The sequence below is a fragment of the Microtus oregoni genome, unplaced genomic scaffold (assembly GCF_018167655.1).
Source record: "Microtus oregoni isolate MIOR12 unplaced genomic scaffold, Mior012 000010F_ref0000083, whole genome shotgun sequence".
NCBI lineage: Eukaryota > Metazoa > Chordata > Mammalia > Rodentia > Cricetidae > Microtus > Microtus oregoni.
Window position 1 is genome coordinate 25,206,675 of NW_024543069.1, and position 19,486 is coordinate 25,226,160.

General features: G+C 46.3%; 1 protein-coding gene and 1 pseudogene across 1 annotated transcript in view; both read left to right on the forward strand.

The window, feature by feature from the left end:
* Window positions 1-19,486, forward strand: part of Maml3 (mastermind like transcriptional coactivator 3) — a 418,146-nt gene that overhangs the window by 14,977 nt on the left and 383,683 nt on the right. The window lies entirely within an intron of this gene.
* LOC121453071 lies at window positions 6,474-6,645 on the forward strand (annotated as a pseudogene).

Here is a 19,486-nt window from a genome sequence, read left to right on the forward strand (position 1 = left end):
ACGTTTTCACAGGCAATCGAGAGTGCTCCTGTGTTATGATAAACATCTAACTTCTAACCTTCTCTGAAAACACGGTCTTCCTAAAGAGTCCAGCTTCCAAAATGACCGTATTATAGAATTCCTAAAAAACGGTAACTTAGAGAAGTAGGTGCTTCAGATATGTCCAGTTTGTTATGGTTTTTAAAGAGAACTGTGTTTAGGGTTCAAGGCTCATCTTGAGAGAGTAGCTGTAGAGAAAGTTCAGCAGGACCAAGTGTGGATTATTATTGTTAACTCTTTTGCCATTGTGTCTGATTTATGTCCGTCTAACCTGTAGTCGGCTTTAGCGATACGGACTTAAAATAAATGAGATAAACTCATTTTGGTTGTTTTGAGTGTAGGTTTCAGAAGGTGTAAGTAGCAGAGGGTGGGGAGTTCCCCAGAAGGACCTACCCCTTCCTCTCCCCCCAACTCTTAAGCTGTCCTCCCTTTTATCCTTGGGACAACAGAGTATGGCCCTGAGAGCGAAGGCCGTGGCTGAACCCCAGGTGCTGTTTTTCTTCCATCAGCAAGGGTATTTCCTCACCTCGGGGTGATGTGTACAGTTCTTTCCTTTCTCAGTCATGGCTAACAGTAACCCTTTACCCCACTCCCGCCCCCCAGATTCCTGGATGTTGGGTAAACAGTTGCTTTTACACAAGAGGCAACTTTCTCAGTTTAGAAGTTGTTGTGGCAAAATGGTTGAAAATGTGTTTTGTAGTTTCACTAGGAATTTCTCAATGGTTTGCAGCTGCTATTGAATTTTTAAAAACAGCGTTCCTCTTCCTTAATGAGGCCTGGAGAAAATTATTTCGGATTTGGGCTTTGCGCTGCCTTCTCAGAACTTGCTGAAGGAATATTTGAGAAAGTTGTTGGCCGTGATGGCAGATTAGCGGAAATATTTTTACATTCAAAAATAAATTTGGGGCCAATATTATTTATCAGAACCGACTGTATCTGTCGTCTCCAGAGAAGCAGATGGTGACAAAGCAGGTCCTTTAGGTGGCAGACATATCTGGCACCCAGGCTGCTGAAATCCAAGCGGTGTGTTACCTTTTCACCATTTGGTCCCGTTCTTAGAGTTAAAGGACCCATGGGGATCATTCAGGGGCTTTTAGTAACTTTTAAATTTGTGGCTAAGATTGGAATGGGAACATTCCAGAATATGTAACAATAGCTTAATGACAGTATGTGCTTTTCAGAAGCCTGCCTCTGTCCCCTCCTCTGGGACTCAGGTTGTTTGTGATACCAGCTTTGATAGGCTTCACACTTGTCTGTCCTCTGGAGTGTCAAAGGATTGCAAATCTGAGAAGGTTCCTTGCCGCCTCTACTCCTGCAGGAGCTTCTGGGACTGGCTCTTGGGTGTGGGAGCCGCCATATAAGGACGAGGAAAGGGGATTGGCTGCCCGTGGCGTTCACAGCCACTTCGTTACTCTTTTAGCGGAGATAGTGGATACTTGGGTAATTATTTATGACCGGCTTTCCTTCCACGGGGCCGCGCATGCGCCACTTGTTTCCATCAACTTTGTGTAATCTCTGTGTTTATGATACACCGAAGAGCAATAAATTTGAGGAGAGAGATAATTACCTCTGACAGACTTACAGAAATGAGGGTTTTAGAGGAAGCAGCTAGAGGACGCTTGGGGAGAGCGAGCCACACCAGTCTCCCTTGGCAAGAGTCACCGCCTGATCTGCAGCCCAGGTGACAGAACAGAGCAAGTGTGTCTGTGATTTCCTTTTTCAAGTCAGACACTTTCCAGATAGTTTAGCAATAGTGCCCTTTTAATTTTCAAAATGGGGCTCCTCAGCGGAGGAATTCGAAGCACTCGGCACGGGAGGAGAAATAGCAGCGCAGCTGCTGGGGTGAAAATCCCGAGGCTGCGCACTGCGCCCTTTGACTTCTCAAAGTTACTCGGTTGTATTTTTGAGGAAGCAATCTAACAGCCACCTGACTTTAAAGAATGGTTTTCCTTTCGCTTTGGCGGCTCATCTAGTCCGGGAAAGTGACCCTCTAGAAAATGATTCAGAGAGTGTTCACTTGACTTCCTCCTGGCCCTCCTAGCCTGGGCTTCCTTACAAGGGTAAATAGTATCAGGGCCTGTACAAGAGATTCAGGGTGGGGTGTCTTACCCTACTGTTGTCTACTCAACTTTCTAATTCCTGGATTAATACGAAAACTTGGAAGCAAGTAAGAGATTGGGGTCTGGGATTATAGCTCAGTTGGCAGAGTGCCTGCTCAACACGTAGGACGCTCTGGTTTGATCCTGAGCGCCACGTTCTGCTCACAGTGGGACACTCTACCTGTTACTGACATCTGGGAAGTAGAGGCAGGAAAACCAGAAGTTCTGGATTCTCATTGGCTGTTTGCTGAGTTCCTGTCCATCCTGGGATATATGAGACCCTGTCTCCAAAACAAAATAAGACAAAACATCAAATGGGGAGGGGGGTAGGTTGGAGAGATGGCTAAGAGGTTAAGAACACTGGCTGCTTTTCCAGAGTTTGAATCCCAGCACCCACATGGTAGCTCACAATTGTCTGTAACTCTGTTTCTAGTGAATCTGATGCTGTGTTCTGGCTTCCATGGACGCTGCATGTACTTGGTGTCTATACATACATCCAGGCAAAACACTCACATATAAAAGAAAAAAGTCTGAGAGAGGTGGGGAAGGGAGGGGAGATCCCTCAAGGCCAAAAGTAAATAGGTTTGGAATTCCACTGTCTCTAGTTTTTCCGTCGTTCCATCCTTGAAGAGCCAAATCAGCCCTTAATCCATAGTGGTGTTTGTCATGACACATGGGGCAGAGATGGAGGGGGTCTAGCTAGAATATTCTCAGAGAGTATGCCTTATTACTCAGAAGATGGAGAGGAGGGGCTTGTTCGGCGAATCACTGAGGAAGAAAATGCTTTCAGTGTTTATAGTTGAGTCTATCCGTCTTTGCCTGTGGCAGCTCAGCAGCAGGCTCTCCACACAGTGACTAGAGAATTCTTTGAAGTGGGTACTCCCAGAGAAGAAAGGGAAGAGCCAAAAGGTTTGGATTTCCCTATAAATTAAATCCAGTGTCAACAGAGATCAGAGTGAGAAACTCTAAATGTCCAGTTTTTCCTTCTGTCCCCACAGAAAGCCGCCTCCACTCACCTCCCCCATGGCCCTGGGAATGAATGCGAAGTGGTTTTGTGCTCATTGCTCTCTGATATAAGAAAAGGCGATTCATTAGGGCTGAGTCAGGAGGGGCGGGAGATAGCATTTTCCTCCCTGTGCCCTCAGCTGGGTTACACTGAAGTGAATTCCAAGAAAAGTCATAAAATAGTGAAAATAATTACAGAACAGCTACCGGCTCAGCACCTCTATGGGACCCTGAAGACGGGCCTCCGTGTTGTGGCAAGACAGTATTGCTGACCATATGGTGTCATGGCAGGCCAGTTGTGGAAATCAGTGGCTGGCTTTTGTTTGGGGAACTCTCTCAGCCGCGGGTCTGTGGTAGCTCTCAGTGACTTCCTGTTTCCCTGGCAGGCGTGCTCTTGGCCCTAGGCCAAGCTTGCTGTACTGCAGCCGTCTGGGGCCAGGCCTGGGAGCTCATCATTCACTGTTCCTGACTTCAGTCACTCATCAAACCATTTGTTCCACAAGTAGACACCGGGACGTAGCTCAGTGGCCACGCCACAGAGAGAACATTTATTATTATTTTTTTTGCATGCATACTGATTAATAAACGTATGGTTTCCTAGATACTCCTAGAGAAAGTGAAAGTGGTTTGTGTTTTTAACAATTTTCAGGGCCCTTTTCACATTGCCTCTTCATTCCTAAAGCTCCACTAAGACTGGTAAGGATGCTAGAGGCAGGGCTCCTGCTACAGAAGAAGGAGAGGGAGCCCCCGTCTATCTAGTTTTTACACAACGGGCTAAAACAGGCCCTGTGCTTAGCCTGGGTCTATTTTTTGAATGTGTGAAGCCAGCGTGTGTGTGCGTGCATAAAAAGGCCAATTAACTCCACTCTCTTCTAGAGAGGTCTCCTCTGCCAGCCTGCTGACTTGTTCACAAGGCCAGAGTTTCCGTCATCCTGAGTCCTGGATGGCTCCGGTCTCTCTCAGTTATGACCACCCATTCCGCCTCCTTTTCTTTGCCCCTAAAGTATAGAAATGGTCGCCAGAAGGACACATGGTCCTGGGAGAGGCTCTCTCAAACACGGCAGAAGGCAACACCCAGCGAGGCTCACACTCCAGGAGGAGAGGCTGTGGCCCGTGCTATTGTGCTCCGTGAGAGGGAATATTTTCATTCCAGGAACTGAAAGGAGGAAGTGGAAGGCACACGTGCTGGTTGAGGAGATCCAAATGCCACCATAGTCTTGGTCTCTATGGAATTGTTGTCCTTTTCATGTGTGTGTGTGTGTAGACCAGAGGTGGGTATTGGATGTCTTTTTCTATTGCTGTCTCCTTTCTGTCTTGAGGCAGGATTGCTGATACCATAGTCTAACCAATCAGTTTGCTTCAGAAATCAGCTGTCTCTACCTCCAGAGTGCTAGGATTCTAAGTGGGTTGCCACATTCATTGGGCACTGGAGATTTGAACTTGGGTCCTCATACTTGGGGCAAGGGCTTTGTCCACTAAGCCATCTCCTGAGCTCCTGTGAAACCATTTGGTGTCGAACACCCACAAAGGTTGATTGGGTTATGATGTTGTTGGGTAAAATGAATTTCTTTTCCTCCTGAACAAATGTCATTACAAGGCCCGTGCTGCTGTTTCCTAATTATAAATACATATGCATATGTATATGTGCTGTCCTACTAATGACTAATCCAAGATTTTTATTTGCACTCTGGGCTGTGCTAAGGGAATTGGTATATTTTTTCCCCCTCATCCTTTTCACTTTTGATTATTGGCCTTGAAAAAAATTGTTTTAAGTTTAAAGAATTTTGTTGTGCTTGTAGATCTGCTGTATATGGGTGTGTGCTTTCTGTGCTAAGTCAGGGTTCAGGAGCCGTCATGCCTTGTCCTGGAAGTGATTCAGAAAGAATATCCTGAGACAAGACCTGGGGTCCTCTATTCTGTTGACTTGTTAATTGGTTTGGACCAGCAGCTTGTGTGTGAGCCCCTCCTTGGTGGTGTGTCCGCGTGAGTTCCTTCCCTTGGGTCTCCTAAGTTAGGAGAACAAGCTGCGTAATTTCTTTCTGTACCCTGCCCTCCTGGCTCCACGGCAACTCTTCTGAGTTCGGGAGGGGGAGATATGAAGGTGGCGGAAAGGATGAGTTGGGGGGAAATAAGGCAGCCAGAAGGGACAGATGGGAAAAGGTAGAAAGAAGCAGAAGGAAGGGTGAGAAACTACAAAATCTCTGGGGACTTAATAAGGGGTAATATTTTCTATAGATGAACTATTCTTCTTTCCTTGGAATTTCTTAGGATCTTTTTATTTTATTATTATTATTATTATTGGTTTTTCGAGACAGGGTTTCTCTGTGGCTTTGGAGCCTGTCCTGGAACTAGCTCTGTAGACCAGGCTGGCCTTGAACTCACAGAGATCCGCCTGCCTCTGCCTCCTGAGTGCTGGAATTAAAGGCGTGCGCCACCATCGCCCGGTTCTTAGGATCTTTTTAGAGTGTGTGTGTGTGTGTGTGTGTGTGTGTGTGTGTGTGTGATGTGTTTGTGCATGCCATGGGGTGCATAGAGAGGTCAGAGGACAACTTTCAGGAGTTGGTTCCTTTGCCATCCACCGTGTGTATTTTGGGAACCAAACTCATGTTGTCAGGCTTAGTGGCAAATGCATTTCCCCACCGTATTGCCCACCCCGTAAGTTTGTAAATATCCTTGCAGTCATTTTATATTTTCAGAATGCTAGCAGATATTCTAGCTCTGCAGCACATTTGGGAGACAAATATAGCAAGACCCTGCTCACTTTCCAAGTGACCAAATAAGCAAGTGGCCAGACAACAAGGGAACTCCGTGCTCTGCCTATGTGGTTTAGCTGCTCCACTCCGGGAGGAAGAAATCCCAATCTGGAAATGTAACCATGTGGTTTTTTTGGTAAACTATTAAGAAATATATTCTTTGGGGATTCTGAGGACAGTTCAATTATATGTATAAAAAAAAACCCTTGTGTCTTAATGAAATTTGTATTATAATTATGTAATAACTAAAAGACTCTTCTAATTGAATTTTAGGGGTCCTTCTTTGCATTGTAACTGGCAAACATCACAATCCCATTCACTTTGTGGTCCTCTAATTGTTGTCCAAAACATTCACAAAATGCCCCGTGATTCAATTATAAGAATCTTCTGGGGACTGGGTAATTATATAGTATGTCGCGATCATACATTAAGCCAGTATGATAGTTTAGTGGTCCACGTTCATTATCCTGTGATTGACAGCACAGGTTCCTTTGGGCAGAGCTATCACTTTGATAAGAAAATGAATTTAAGGGTTGGGAAAAGTTTATCTTACTAATTTTTAAATTATACAAATTTCATCGCCTCTCGGCCTTTTTGGCTGAGATCAAGTGTAGTGTCTGTTCTTATCAGTTAAATTATACAAATTTTATTATTTTCGAGACAGGGTCTTTTTCTGTAGCTCTGCCTGGCCTTCAGTTCCAGATCCCCCTACCCCAGCCCCCTGCGTGATGAATTACAGGCGTAAGCTACCATACCCGACCCGGCAGTGTGTTTTTGACAGTCAGTACTCACACTTTGAACCGATCTCACTGATACAATGTTAAGCAACTTGTGGGCAGCTTCAATCTGAATAAATTTAACAAGAAGTTAAAGATACAGACCCCAGATCTCTAAAGTTTACAATGGAAGACAGGGGGATGTGCAGTTATGTCTGTAAAGCCACATACTTCCCAAACTGAACGGATGCCAAAAGCAACACAGGAAAATATGTTGAACGTGTGCGTACCCAGTCATCTTGGACGAAGGAGCGGAGAACCGATGTTTCAGGGGATGTTTGTACAGTGCTGGAACGCTCCAGCTGCCTGCTCCCAGGGCCCCTGAGGAGGCTTTTTTTTGCAGACTCTGCTTTCTCCCAGTGCCCTTTAAAGTGGTCACCAGCTCTCAATAGCAATTGCTTCCAAGCACTGTTCAAACAACCCTGACACGGGCCCCTTGGTATCCCATTACCTGCTCTCCCATTTAACCTTTTTCTAATAGCCTCCCAAACTCCAGAGTTCTCAGGCGAGGCCAGAGGAAGTTACAAGAGGTGTTTTTCTCCCTCTTGCCTGCGCAGCTGCAAGAGCTGTGGTTGCCTGGACGTTGCTTTCTTGCTTCCTTTCCTAGTCTTTGGAGGGGCCAGGTTTGTGTGAAAGTGAAGTATGGGATCTGGTGCCATTGCATTCCGAAGGGCGCTCTTCATCCACCCCGCCCCTGTCTCTCTCTTACTCATCTCTAGTCTAAGGGGAGAGCAGGTAAGGAAGTGTCTCTCCCTTTCTCTGGCCTTCCTTTTTGTTTGTTTGTTTATTCATTTTGTTTGTGTGTTGCTGGCATGTATGTCTGTGTGCCAAGTGCATGCATGGTGCCAGTGGAAGTCGGAAGAGGGCATCGGATCCCTTTGGATTTGAGTTTTGGATGGCTGTGAGCCACCGTGTGGGTGCTGGGAATCGAACCTGCCCCTCTGCAAGAACAAGTGCTGATAGCCACAGAGCCCCCCTCCCAGCCCCTTCTTTGCTGTTCTTAAGCTTCATACTTCTGAGGCATGCATGTCTATACAGGGCAATTAGAAGCTGTAGCACAGGGCCAGGCAGTGGGGTCACACACCTTTGATCTCAGCACTTGGGAGGCAAAGGCAGGCAGATCTCTTGAGTTCGAGGCCAGCCTAGTCTACATAGTGAGTTCCAGGACAGCCAGGGCTACAGAGAGAAACCCTGTCTTGAAAGGTGAGTCTAGTCCGAGGGAAGGCCATCGCGGCTGAATCTTCTCTATCTGTCGACATCAAGTTATCATTGCTGCTCCTGAACTTGATGGTGAAGATGGCTCAGGGGGATGAGAGATGACCACAGAGATGAGAGTTTCAAAGGAGAAAGAGAAGGGGGATGGTGAAATAAATCAGAGCAGAGAATGCTTGCAGACGTTGGGATATTGACTATTCATTAGCAAGAATTGATTTTTTGCAATGGGGAGAGGAAGTGGTCCTCCCCCCACTTTTCTTAAAGACTGTGTGTGGAAGCCCCACTCGGTGTTCCTTTCTGAAGGAATCCGTGTGGTTCTACATGAGTCCCAGGCGCCTTGCCCTTCTGCAGGTGCTTTGGGAAGAAGCAGCTTGTGCAGCTGCAGAGGTGGGACTCCGCTCTAAGCAGAGCACCTGCCCCCGTTTTCTGTTTCCCTCGCTCCATCCTTCTCCCGAGGACCATCACCTTGTGTCCTGTGGAATCACACAAGGACACCGCAGCCTGTGTGGTCTCTGAGGAGGTCTACTGGGCTAGTGGCTTGCCTCCTTTTCCTCCTGGCCTCTTCTCGGGGTTCCCCACTGCGAATTCCCCGGCCACTGTCTCCTTGTGACAGCTGTGTTAATCTGTGTCATGTCGACAGAATGTCCGATGATCACATATAAAGAGCATTCCCGCTGTCAAAACTGCTGTGGCCCTCACTGCCACCCGGGAAAGGCAGTTTAGCGTAAGGAAAAGTGTATTATACAGGGAGCTGGGGTCTCAGGTTTACTTCTGGTCTGTCACTCAAACTGTGTGACTTTGATGGAGTCCCTTAATTTCTGAGGACCACAACACTCATGGCTTGATCTGATTGATCTGTCGGGCTACTTTACAGTAAGTGAGAAACAGGTTCGTGGCTAGGGATGACAATGAGTTGGCAGGGTGCTTACTGATGGGCGTGAATCTCTGAGCAAATGGCTGCAAGCCCATCAATCTAGAGCTAGAGAGGGCAGGGTCAGGAGCTCAAAGCTACTATGGCTACATAGGGAGTTCTAGGCCAGCCTGAATTGCATGAGACCCTGTGTATGGGAAAAAGCAAACATAAACCCAATTTACGACAGGCAAGTTTTTGGTAATGTGTATCCAGGCTGTGCTGCCGTAAATCCTCAGAGTGTCTGTGGTCTTCTCCACCCTGACCACAGGGTAGCAGAACCTCCTACTCAAGTGACTGAGGGTTATATCCAACAGACCATATTTATAAATTCTCTCTCCTCCTCTCCCCCTCTCTCTCTGAGACAGGGCTCACATAATTGAGGCTAGCTTTTGAACAACTATATAGTCTAGGCTAACCATGAACTCCTGATCCTCTGCCCCAACCTGCAGAATACCAGGATTATTGATGAGCACGAGGCCCTGGCAATACTGTTTTTTGTTTTCTTTCTTTGTTTTTTTAACCAGACAGTGATACTGGGCTTCATTGCACAGTCATTGGTTGTAGTCTCAAGTCTTCCAGGGCTAGTATCTTCTAGCCCCTTCCCTAGGCCTCCTGCTTCAACCCTCTATTTTAGAAGGATAAAATTGTGAGTATGGCCCATGAGAAAGCATGGAGGACTCATCACGCACACAAATGACATTGCCTCCCGAGTGCCGGGATTAAAGGCGTGTGCCACCACCACCAAGCCGAAGGTTCTGTTCTAAGACAATTAAGAACTTGGGGCTGGGGCAATAGCTTAGTGGGTAAAATGCTCGTCACACGGGCCTGAAGACCTGAGTTCAGATCCAGGGTTTTAGGGTTTCTGTCCCCATCTGCCTTTCTTCCCCCAGATCCAAATCTGGGGGAAGCAGCATTTGGTAGTATATGCCTGGGATCCCAGAGCTCTACAGTGAGACAGGAGGCAGGCAGAGAAGAATCCCTGCGAGCTTCCAGGCCAGCTAGTCTGGCATATTCAGTGGCAAACAATCAGAGAGGGCAAGACCCAGCACCCAAGGTTGTCCCTCAGACTTCCACACATGTGCTGCGGCATGTCAGCGTCTGTACTCGGATGAGCATGAACACGCACACATGAACACAGGTGTTGAAAAGTGTCCTACATTAACATGTTTGTATTATCCCGACAATCAAACAGTTTTCTAAAGCGGTGTATCTATCCAGCCGGTTCTGAGGACATGCACCCTTTCCTGTCCTTAGTGGTCTCCTTTGTCAAGAATACCCCTTTTATCCAGGATCTCTTTTAAGGTTATTTTAGAACAAGTATATTTACAATATCAAAGTCTATGGCGACAGGGGAAGGAGGGTTGTCTCAAGGATGCTGATGGAGTTTAGTGTCTGTTTCTTTGCTTGGCTGTTACACAGGCGATGCCGGGATAAGCTATGTGTCCCAGGCTACAGCTGAAAAGCAAAAGCATTTGAGGTGTGCCTGCCTCTAGTAGCTGTGTGTCGCTGGTGTCTGGCATCTTCAGTGGATACTTTGTTTTGGGTGTGACCAGTACCTTTCCTGCCTCACCGAGTCACACAGCAGTAGCGCATCTCACGGGTTTTTTTTTTTTTTTCCATCCTAAATGACCAGTTGAGTTTTGGCTCCTGGTGGTCTGTTTCTCCTTCTTTTCTATGTTTCTGGTTCAGTGGCTCAGCCCACCATCCCAGTGGTCCCGGAAGTAACCACACAGACAGCTCTGCCTACTCTTTGGCCTTTTCCTCTTGGTGATACATACCACAGTCAAAAGTCATCTCTAAATAATTGTTTCAAGCTACGCAGGGTGTGGCTCAGTGCTAGAACACATTCCTAGCATGCAGGAGGCCTGGGTGTGAAGCTCCGAACTGCCTAAAGCAAAAAGGCTCACTTGGAGAAAGAAAGCTCCTGCGGGAATCTCTGCCGTGCTGGGACTGAACAGGACCCTCTTGGTAGAATGTGGCCTTGACCTTGAAGCTGGAGTGTGGGCGTGCAAACGCTGTTGGTGTGCTCAGCTTCCAGGTAGCTATTAGCATTTACCATGGCCTGGAAGGGGTTCCCATGATCCTAGCCATCTGAAAAGTAACTGGCCACATCAACAGTTCCCGTTTCCAGAGAACTCACATGCCAGACACTATGTGCAGCCCTTCATAAGGAATGTCCCTTTACTTTTATGATGTCACCCTGTGGCCGTTGTAATTATTATTTCCATTTCAAAAGTGAGGCTAGTGAGTCTCAGAGAATTCCAGTTGCTTGTCCTGGCTATCATAAGTGGTAGAAACCATCGACACTGCTCCTGAGTTGGTGTGACTTATTACCTCTGATCCCAGGAGACTACTAACAGTTTGGGGACTCAGGAAAGTTTTCTTCTTGTGTCACAGGAACAAGGTTGGAGGAAACTCATAGAGATCTCTCCCTAATCCCCAGATTCTGGTTGTTGTCATTGTCCTCTGACTAGTGTCTCTGCTCTAAACTTCAAAGTTGTGTAGGTGTCTGTTCTGTTGCTGGTCCTACCTGTGGCCCACTTGCTATGGTAAGTCTCATGGTTGCTCCAATCCATCAATTGCCTCTACTCTTAAAGTACCAATATCAAAACTTTGTTGACGTTTGAGCACATACTCAGAGGATCAGAGCAACTGATCCCGAGTGCCAAATCTTGTTTTCAGTGTTGACACGTGTGCTTGGCACGAGCCCTGAGCAGAGCTGACACACCTTTAGATGTGTGACAAACACCCAGTGTGTCCACGAGGACACTTGGCACAAAGGTTCCTGTCCAAGTTCAGTGCTTTCTGCTAATTCATTCATTCGTGGTATCTAGAACCTTCTGGAGCCATTGGGGATTTCTTTGCTTCTGCACCTTCTGGGGTAATGAATGCTCCCTTTGTAAAGAAGTAGTCTTGCCTTTTCAGAGTTCTAGAGAATTCTTCACAGTCAACGGTGGGAGGAGCGGTTTCGTGCAAGCTGTTAAGTAAGATGGACAGATGAGAGACAGAGAGAGCGAGGGCACAGGCAAAGGGCTCCAGCAGAGAAGGGGGCAGCTGTCTGATGTGCTGCTGATGTTGAGTGAGGAACTAGACGAGGACAGCAACAGTCATTTAGCAGGTCGTTTTATGTGGGGGGACAGTAGCTCGAAAACTTGTTGGCACAGCAGACCGTCACGTCATTCCTGCCTGGCGCTCAGTGTGCACGTAAATCGGGGAACCCGCTAAAACACATGCATGTGTATGTGTGCACAAGTCGACCTGTGTGCCTCTGGCTTGTATTCTCGTGTGTTCCTTCTTTCATGCTAAAGTTGAGTGTTTTAAGTGGAGGCACTTTCCGTCTGGGCTCAGTTTCCCCATCGGTAGAGTAGTCTCTATAGGACGACTGAGATGGAGTTTGTGTAGAAGTTTCAGCTATAGTCTGGGTATATAATGTACTTTTCTATAAATACAGGCTGTTATTCTTGGTCCATCGCCAGGATGCCCGCTTCTGTGCTTTCTGATGGTAGGCTCAGCAGGTACCAATGAGAGAGAGCGAGAGAGAGAGAGAGAGAGAGAGAGAGCGAGAGAGAGAGAGAGAGAGAGAGAGAGAGGAGGGAGTGGGGAAGGAGGGAAATAAGCTTTGGCTGGCTTTTTTGTTTTTCTGTACAAATCAGGGTTTAGCATGTTGGGTACCATAGTTCTGGCTTCCCATGTGAGTCCCCATTCTCTCTCATACTTTTCTCTGTGTCATTCATTTTAGACTTAACTACATACTGCTATCCGCCATGTGGCACTCGGTGTAGGCCAGTGTCAAGCACTGCACACAACCGGGGGGTTCAGGTGTGTGTGGACATGAACAACAACACAGAGTTGGCAGGGTACCAGGAGTATTTGGTGCGCTGAGACAGATAGAGAAGAGAGATATGGTGGGAGAAGAGGCTGGATGATAGACAGGCATTGGGATGCTGGGGGCCTTCTCTGCTGTGTTCAGGACTTGAACTCTTGATATAGGTGACCAAAAACCAGAAGAGGATTGTAAGCAAGGGAATGGTGCATTCTTAGACTTTAGATAAGGCACCGGGTGACCCTATGAAAGATAGTTTTGAGTCAAAGATTTGGGGCTAGGAAAGAAATACCAGCAAGAATCATTGAAGGCTTGAAAGCCAAGGAGTGGTAGGTAGAGATGAAGGCGAACTATTCGTAAGAAACTCATTGACTAGACAAGGGAGGATGGAAAGAAATTGGGGTCACCCTCAGCTTCCCATTGTTACCAACCTAGGAACTAAAAGAGCGCTTTTCTGTGTGAAGAAGAGACATGTAACCAGGAGCACACTTTATTTAAGGAGCTTCTTGAAGGTGTCTTGTGAAGGAGTATCAGCAGTATTTGGAGGCACAGATTTAGAATTGAGCCCAGAGGGGCTGACTGGCATGAAGAGGCATTGCAGATGGTTGAGGCTTCAGAGCTGATGTCCAGCTACATAGAGCATGAAGGGAGGAGAGTGGGGACAGAATCTTGGGAAGCGCAGGCCTCAGTGTGGTTTGGGAGATGAGGGAGGAGGAGTACAGTTGGTCATGATCACCGTGATCATGGAACGCAAGGAGAAGGTAGCTACTTCTGTCACAGGACGAAACAAGGACCAAGTTCAACTTGGGATTGGCAGTCCTTGAGAAGGCTGTAGTGAGATCAGAAGCCAGACTTGACTGGGGAGGACAAGTGATGGCGGAAGTCACAAAATAATCCCGCACTAGTTCAGAATTGTGATAATAAAGGGTTATTTATTTAGGGGGAGACTTACAGATCCCTGTCCTAGATAACGGTCCTCTTCATGAACGGCGGGGGCGGGGGGGGGGGCACAGGAACAGAGTCTAGCAGCCAGAAGTGAGAGCCGGAAGCAAGAGAGCGAGCACACACTTTATAGTATAAGAGCTGCATTTATAGTATAAGAGACCACGCCCAATTGGGCTGGTACCTTAAAGGTGTCTGAAGGAGCTTCCACAGCACCATATCTTAAATGCTGTTGGCTGAAGGAGCAGAATGTGCTCCCCCAGCAGACAAGCAGGCATAGTGGGAAGGAAAAGAAGCATGTAGGGGATCTCACATTCCAGGAAGGTTCCCTTCAAGGGGTGGCTTGGCTTTTGGGGACAGGAATATTTTCCGTTTCTGTGGTTTTATAGTTCTTGTTATTGCACTGTGCATCTCAACCCCATGCACTTGTTACTCTACGGAGATGAGATCTTGCCCTCCAGGGTACTGCCAGGCTCAAGTGTTATTGCTCATGATAATATTAATCTTTTATCATTATCTTAAAATAAGATCCAATAAATCAAAATCTGGTGTTGCATCATTAAGACATGTATCATTTCCTGTACCTAGGAAGGAGTTGTATTAGCTTGTGCATACACATACATGAATATGTGTAATGCAGTTTGAATCCTTGCAAAGGATGAATATAAACAAAGTCCTATGATCACTGACTGACCTCCCTCCCTCCCTCCCTCCCTCCCTCCCTCCCTCCCTCCCTCCCTCCAAGGCTCGAGTACTCCAGGACTGCATCATCAGCTCCAGCAACCCACCTTTAAAAGATAAGCTTGGGATTCTGTTCTGTGATTCTTGCTCTGTGGCCTAGAACTCACTATGCTTTTCAGGGGCCATTTCTCCTATTTTATTTTGTTTTTGAGATAGGCTTTCTAACTTAGACTGGCCTTGAACTCCTGTTGTAGTAAAGGATGACATTGAACTACTGACCCTCTGGTTTCCATCTCCCATGTGCTGGGATTACAAGTGTGGGCCACCTTGCCCTGCTAATGGGGTGCTGAGGTTGGAACCTAGAGACTTACGCATGCTAAGCAAGAATTCTACAATTGAGCACACCCCCAGATACCGAAGAAAGGCTTGTGTGGGTCTTCGGGCCCTTGAGAGAGCTTTTCTGATAGATGAAACTGATGGATGTTACATCCTTTCAAGTTAAGAGAGACTTGGAAATGGCCGAGTGGTCACCTAGCCTAGCAATTCTCCCAGGCTGACTTGGTCAGCGGTACCTAAGAAAGTCACACTGCTGCATTAAGAACTGGGAGCTGCCTTCAGAATCTGCTAGAACTGCACAGAAGTCAGCTTAAGCTCTGTCATGGATGTATCTGGGAGACCATCAAGAGGGGGTGTCTCAGAGGTTGTATGAGCACAGTGTCTATTTCATCCCTACGGGAACTGACTTCCTGGTGCTGACCAGTGCACTACAGAGCACATGGTATGGGGATCAAGACACACACTCCAGGCCAGTCGTGGTTGCGCACACCTTTAATCCCAGCACTCAAGAGGCAGATGCAGGCGGATCTCTGTGAGTTCGAGGCCAGCCTGGTGTACAAAGCGAGTTTCAGGACAGCCAAGGCTGTTAATGCAGAGAAACTCTGAGAAGGAGGAGGAGGAGGAGGAGGAGGAGGAGGAGGAGGAGGAGGAAAGAGAGGAGGAGGAGGAACAATAACAGCAACAACATCAACAAGACACATGCTCCAACAGCCATAAGATGATGTGGAGAGAAAGAGCTCATGCAACTGTAAGGGTCTGATGGATGAAGAAAGGACTGTCTCTTAGGAAGGAACTTGGACTTGAAAGTTTGAGAGGAGAGGATGATTGCTGGCATATCATATTAGAGATTTTGAGAGTACTTCAAATTGGGCTTTTCTTAAAAATTGGAGTGAGTTTTTCATTTCCCACCTTTTCATTTCCTGCTCATTACGTTAGGGTTGACCGTGAAGCAGAGCGAGAAGAGCGGTCCTTGTTTTGGGGCTGCACAAACTGGCCTGGTTTCACCTCAGGAAACGTGGTGAGGTGTGGGATTCATCCCTGTCCTCTGCCCCTTTGTGCCTGGGCACTTCCTCACTCCCTCATCTTGTATTGTGTTGTTGAGAGGACATAGGCAGTCTCTATGTGAAAAGGAATCGGAAGTCTCTGGAAGGTGCTGCTTCCTCCAAATTGAATGTAAGATTTTTGGCTGTGTGAAAATGACATCTCATTCCCTTCTAAATGATGGGGAAGCAATGTGGGTTGCCAGCGTGATGCTCCCTTTCAGGTAGCCAGCACTCTTTTATACAGTAGCCCTGAAGGAGATGCCACAGACTCAATTAGATGCAGAAAATGGAAGCTATAGAGAAAGTTGAGAGGAGAGAGGGGCTGGAAAAAAAAAGGGAGGGAGACGCATATTCAAACAAGTTGAGTCATTTCTCACCTATTTCTTAATCTCCCTCCCTTCTTCCCTCCCTCTCTCCACAATTGCGCTCTTCAGAGACGAATGTGCTTGCTATGAAATTGAAGCATAATTTTGCAGACTTAAGACGTTGTGTACATTGTCATCTGTGAGTTCGTTCTCACAATTGATTCTGTAGTTAATTTTATGGTTTATTTGTTGTGTTTTTGTTCCCCTCCCCCCTTAAATAAATAACCCTTTTATTAATCATAATTCCAAACTGTGGGATTGTTTTGTGACTTACACCTTCACCAAGACATGGGTTCTGAACCCCTCTTTATCACACATTATGTGTCTGGATGAGGATGGTCATCCCGTTTCTCTCTTCAGTGGATCCAGCAGCCAGCCTTTCAGGACAGGGTCTCGTCTGTAAACTTCGCAATAGGCAGGCACTATGAGAAGCTTAAGGTTAAGCCAGTCCCTCAGCTGGGATTCAGAGTTTTAGCCCAAAAGATTTCCTTTGATACTAGAAGTACCGTTTCCTTAAAACCACTGTGTGTTTTTTAAAATAATGGCTAAAGACCACTGCCTTGTAACTGGCTCCCACGGATGCTGCAGAGTTGTAAACTTGAGTTTTCTGTAATCTTCAGTTCCGGGAATGAGTAGGCTGCAGGTAATTTGTAAACAAACGGGCCGGTTAATAACATAGGCTGTGTTTCTCTATGAGAGGGGAAAGATTTAAGGAAAAACTATTAGATTGTGGCTGTGACCAGTCTTTATATGGGAAAAGATTAATTCTGGTGGACTAACTACATCTAAAATTAGAACTGTGGGAACAGGATTATATGCAACAGAATGCAAGAGATTAATGTGCCTGTGTGTGAGCGGATTGCGAGGGTGGAGAAAGGAAAATATGAAATGAATATCCAAGAAGGTATCAGACAAGTGGACTTCAACTGATCGCTGTCTTATAAGAGACTTCGGTGGCTGAACCTTCTTCTCTTCCCGCGTATGGGGCCTCTTAAAACTGTTCGCAGTAGCATCTTCTGGTGGCTTTTTAGAAAGGATTATGTCATGACAACCACTGTTTTTTTTTGACTGACAAAATCCTGAGGTTGACCTAATTAGTAGAAATCTGAAAACACCCTAATGCCACACCTAGCTTTGGACTTGAATTTTGTGGGAAATACATTTATAGATTTTTTTTTCCCCAGTTAGTATGAAGGGCTGAGGTGTAGCCAAGGGGCAGAGCGTGGGCTTAGCATGCCCCAAGTCCTAGGTGTAACTCCGCAAACGTTAGAAAATTAGAATATGTATTAGGTCACCTTTATCTGAAGCTGTGGCTGTCATCCACTTTTCTTCATAACAAACCTATATTATTCCCATATCCCTTGGGGAAAATAATTGGTTTGGTTTAAATGATGGCACCTTGAATGCAGGACTCCACCCCCCGCCCCCGTATCCTTTCCTGGTGTGTCCTCCTAGGCTTTGTATGTGGGAGAGAGTGAGAGAGAATAAAATCAGCATGGCACCTGGATTGGAAGTGACTCCTATGGACGCCACTTTTGGAACTTGAGACTGTTGGATTCTCTTTACCTGGTATAGTAGGCAGTAATGTCAATTTTGCTCATAGGAATAAGTTGGGGCTTTTGGGAACTATTTCAGTGTTATATACTCTTGTCCTGGTAGGAACTCACTCTTTCACATTGGGACAGAGTAAGCTCCTTCAGGAAGATGGTCATACTTATATTCTAATCCCCGATCCTCACCTGTAGTTCAGTTGATACTCACGTGGCATTTATAATACGGTAGACTCTATTATGCAATCACCTACTCAGTGACTCATTCCATCTTCAGAGCTACCCAGGGAGGTAGGGATGTTGTCAGCTGGGGAAACTGAGCAGAAGGGAAGCTACGTGTCTTGACTGACATTCTATAGTTAGGAAGTGGCAGGCTTCTCACTCGGACTCGGGAAGCCTGATTCTGTATTTTGAATTCATAAACTATTTATTATTGTTATTGCTCTTATCGTTTCTAGAAGGACCTCATGAACACTAGGCAAATGCTCTGTCACCATCCTCTGCCCCAGCCCATGGCTAGTATTTCAGAAGACTGAGTATATTTGGAAAAATGGTAAAAAAAAAAAAAAAAAAAAAAAAAAAAAAACCTTAAATGTTTAGATGCACAGGTTGTGGCTGGTGAGAGCCCATCTTTCTTGGTGACTATCTAGCTGTGGAAGGAAGAAGGGCTTGCTGTGGGTTTTTAACCTAAGATTACCTAAGAACTACATTGAATTGTCTTGATTTTTTGCCGAAAAAAAAAATATCTTTTTGAGAGAGAGAGTCCGTGTCCCACTGAGCACATTTGGAGGGCAGAGGGCAACCTGTGGGAGTCATTTCTCTATACCATGCAGGTCTTGGGAGCAAACTCAAGCAGCCAACCTTGGTGGCAAGTGCCTTCACCAGCGGAGCCCTTTCCCGGCCCGGTAGCTTTCTTCTTGAGTGTGAACTAGTGACCTCAGCTGTGTGAGGCGTGCTCACAGAACCTGTTCTGCTTCTCTGCTAACCTGAGCCGATCATAACTCCACCAGAGACCTCGCTGGAAGCTTTTAACTTGTACCTTTGTGCCACTTGGAGAGGAAAAATTAGATTAAACCAATTTCTGTCATCTGTCGACTTAGATGTATTTTTTTTGTGAATTTCTAAACGAAAGTGGTAGAAGAGACTTCTTTCTAATTGGGAATGCCTTGCCTTGTCACCTAGGAAACACCTGATTTGTTTTGTTAGGGAAATATTCTGCAAATCAGAGTTTTAAAGGCTTGTATTAAGAATGCACATAAAACATAACGCTGCATTGAAACCCCAGCTTTAGTTGTAGAAATTAGGTTTTTTGTGTGTGGTCAGCAGATACAAGTAAAAGTGAAAATGGAGAAGCAGCTTCAGCAGGAAGACAATAGCCCATGTTTAAGAAAATTCACTGTGTTTGGATCGCTGTCATTAGCCACACAAATGTTTGCTTTCAGGCTGTGGTAAAGGAAATCGAAGATAATGGCCTTCCCCATAATTCCCATTTTGGCTTGTATTAAGATCTAAGACTCACCTCAGTTCACATGAGACAGATCCCCATTTTGAAAACAAAATGTAGAACTTTTTAATTTGGGGAAGGAAGAAACGGACCTTTTTGTTGTTCTTCTTCCACTGAAACCCAAAGGCAGCTTGAGCCTGGAATGCTTGATTTCCTGCGCATGCGCCTCACCTGACACAGGTGCCCAGCGTGGCTGAGGATCCTCGCAGGGGCCCATAGGTTGGCCGTGCAGCTACGTGGTACCTGTTGGGAAGCTCCTGTGCTTGCTAAAAAAATCTGCCCTGAGAGTTTGTTACTGGTCACAGTCCCTCGACACTACTTTACCAGCTAAGTGCTACTGATTCAATTTGGTCGACTGTGCTTAGCTTCCTTAAAACCTGCTGCAGTTTCGGTTGAGTAAAGCGATGATTCATTTCCTGCCCTGTGGGGTGTCAGCCAGCTC